Source organism: Cibotium barometz, chromosome 16, assembly GCF_041138505.1.
Source record: "Cibotium barometz isolate CiBa-2024 chromosome 16, ASM4113850v1, whole genome shotgun sequence".
Classification (NCBI taxonomy): Eukaryota; Viridiplantae; Streptophyta; class Polypodiopsida; order Cyatheales; family Cibotiaceae; genus Cibotium; species Cibotium barometz.
This window is the reverse complement of record NC_141061.1, coordinates 48,355,132-48,358,612: the sequence shown is the minus strand read 5'-3', so window position 1 is coordinate 48,358,612 and position 3,481 is coordinate 48,355,132.

Below are 3,481 nucleotides of genomic sequence, written 5' to 3'. Positions count from 1 at the left end.
AGTGAGAGGATTTTTGATTGCATGCTCATTTGGCCACTTACAAAATATATGAGATTTTTTTTTTGATGATGAGATAGCCAACGTTCGTGGGCTTGTATTGATTTTGTGAATGATGATGCACAAGGGCATAATGTGTAGTATGAAAAGATTTTTATACATACATGATGGTGTCAAAGACATCTGTGATGCTCGTGTTAGTCTAGCTCAAGGACAAATGATGAGCCCCATATGAACAACCCCTTAGAACCCTTAGAAGAGTTAAGGTTTGCTTCTTTAAACCTTAGATTTTTTTTAATTATATTATTAATTTTTTAGCCTTATCTTCTGCTTGTTCGGGGCTACGTGTCTGTTGGCGAACGACTTATGTGCGACTGGTCATGGTGAGGCCCCTGAGGGTTAGCAGAGTGCATATCGGCATTCACAGGCGAAGAAAAGAGCAGTGGCTTTACAGGTTACCACAGAGGGAGCTTGCTCACAGACTTCACACATCCACACTCTGTCATGGGGCGAGAGGCAAGCTTGTTGGCATGATGCTAGCGGCGACATCTTGGCCACTTCTTAGATCTGTTCTTTCTTCTCGTCTAAATGCCGTCTTCTTCGCTTGCTACTACAACAGGTTGGATAGGAGTTGGCCGACACCTTATTTTCGCTAGCTCTGGTACACGCTGAAGGAGTCACCGCTTTGGAGACACGACTGTTGTACGCTGGTGCTGACACGGCTGCTCTGCTGTTGAGACAGCACGATTGCTTGCTAACATACTTATGCTTGCTGGTGCCTCTCTGAGCCCTCTTCTCTTTCCTTCACAACGCTGCTGCCCACGTTTCTCTCAGTTCTCTGGTCTTTTCTCTAATGTACTTTGTTCTTCTCTACACCATCTACACTCATTGTTCTTGCTAGGGATGGCTCTCAAGCACTACCAATAGTTATGCACGCTTTATGCTACAACTTGGAGCCATGTTTAGAGAAGGCTTCAGATTCAACCTTTTTCCTTCCTTTGCTCTCCTTTACTCTCTCTCTCAAGGGTGATAGACCTTACAACAACAAGGGGACCTAATCACTCAATGGCCTAAGATAAACCTAATCACCTCCTAATGTAAGAGTGTTGATCCTAATACGATTTAAGAAAGTATCTTAAGCTAATCACTTGAGATCTAAACCTAAACTAAGAGAGCTAGACCTAAGCTCTGATACCATGTTAAAAGCATGGATCAAGCTCACCTAAAGACAAAACATCTACCTAATGATAAACTAATTCTACACTAATCTCACAACATTAATCTATGGTGGATAAAAATAAAGAAAACTCATTATGATGAGTGTGTACTAATTAAGTTTAAGACTCAAGTTCAGTTAGGTTACAAGATGGAAACTTGTTCTCATAAAAAGACTTGAGATGTTGCGCTTGTATTCCATTGCTTGAAATATCATCCTTTTATATGAGGAGAGTACAACTTAACTTTTCTCTTGCATATGGGATAATTCTCACTTGGTGATGTGCCTTCTCACACTCACTCCATACTTTTCTTGTGCTCCATGGCACCATTTTTCTCAACAGGTATGAGAGATTGGCACATAATGCTTCTTCAGTTTCTACCATACATGCTATAAGTGACGTGGAGCTATGGCATGCTTGCCTTGGTCATCACGTGCTATAAGAGATGGTATCATAGTTGCCAAAGCTTGAGATCCTTGTCAAACATGTATGTGGGATTCATTTTGGGCAAGATACAATGGGCATCATTCCTGAAAGATGGACCAGTTAGGGCTATCCAGAAATTATAGCTTATACATAGTGATGTATATAGTCCCATGAGGACACCATTGGTCACGGAATACGGTTTTTACATGCTTTAGACACTTTGTTTCTATGACTGAAAATGTGCCTGCATGTAAAGTTGGCACTCTTCATACAGATTAAGGAGGGGAGTATATGTCAAAGGAGTTTCATGCATATATGGCTAAAAGAGGCATAAAACATCAATGCACAGTATCTTATACACCTCAGCAAAATGGTGTGGCTAAGAGGAAGAATAGATCTCTCATGGAGATGGAACATTCCATGGTCAAAGGCTAGGATTTGCATTATGTTTTTTGATTAGAGATAGTTGTGTGTGCCACTTATGTGCTAAACAGATGCCCCGCCAAGGCCTTGCAAACAATTATGCCTTATGAAGCTTGGAATGGTAGGAAGCCATGTCTAGCTCATTTGCATGTTTTTGGTTGTCTTTCTTATGCTTTTATGCCTAAGCAACAATGTAATAAGTTGGATGCTAAGGTGGTAAAATATATTTTTATGGAATATAGCTTAGGAAGCAAAGGGTATATACTCTATCATTCGGCCACAAAGCAGATTTTGGTGAGTAGAGCTATTATCTTTGTCGAGAACTCAGTTTTGTCCATGATTTCATGAAAAAAACAATAAATCGTATGCTCATAGGACATCTTTGATACACTCCTACTTTTGTACAATGTCAGATAGCCATATATGGAGCAAATGAATGCTCAAAAAGGCGTTATATATATAAACCTATACTGGCTGAAAATTAGCTTCAATTTTAGTCCAAAGAGCAGCCATACATGCATCTAAGAGTATACCAAAATGGTTGGTACAGACATGATGTGACACAACAAATTAGCTACTTCTTTACCTAGCAGCACACGTGGATGTTCTCATAATGCATCTTCTTATCCTTTTGTGGATCATGCTCTCATTGCTAATATATGTAATGAAGAGGAACATGTTTCCTTTGAGAAAGCATAAGAAAATGATCATTGGATGCAAGCCATGCACGATGAGTACGACCCAATCCTTAAAAATGACACTTGTATTTAGCAGATTTACCTTATGGTAAAAAGACCATTAATACAAAGTGAGTTTATAAGCTTAAGCGTAAAGCTGATGGTAGTTTTGATCACTACAAGACAAGGCTTGTTTTGCAAAGGGTTATGCTCAAGGGAAGGGCATAGATTATGATGAGACCTTTGTACCCACGTCTCGTATGACTATGATTAGGTGTATTATTGCCTTGGTGGTTTAAATATACATTAGTTTGATATCAAGACTGCCTTCTTAAATAGTGACTTGCGGGAGGAGGTTTATGCATCTCAGTCTTATGATTTTGTTCAGAAGGGAAGGCCTCAATCTAAAGTATGCAGGTTGATAAAAGCTTTATATAGCCTTAAGCATGCTCTTAGAGCATGGTATGAGAAGATAAATGCATACTTAGTTGCAAATGGTTTTTGTAACAATCCAACTGAGAGTACCCTCTATATGTAAAGAAGAGTAAAGATTATTTTTTGGTCATCGTTTTATACGTTGTGATGACATGCTACTCACATTTCCTAATGACGAGAAGATTTCAACCTTCAAGCCTGAATTACATGTGTCATTTGAGATGACAAATTTTCGCTCATTGCATTATTATTTGGGCAATTAGTTTATGTAATGCAATGATAGTATTGTGATGTTATAGTCAAAGT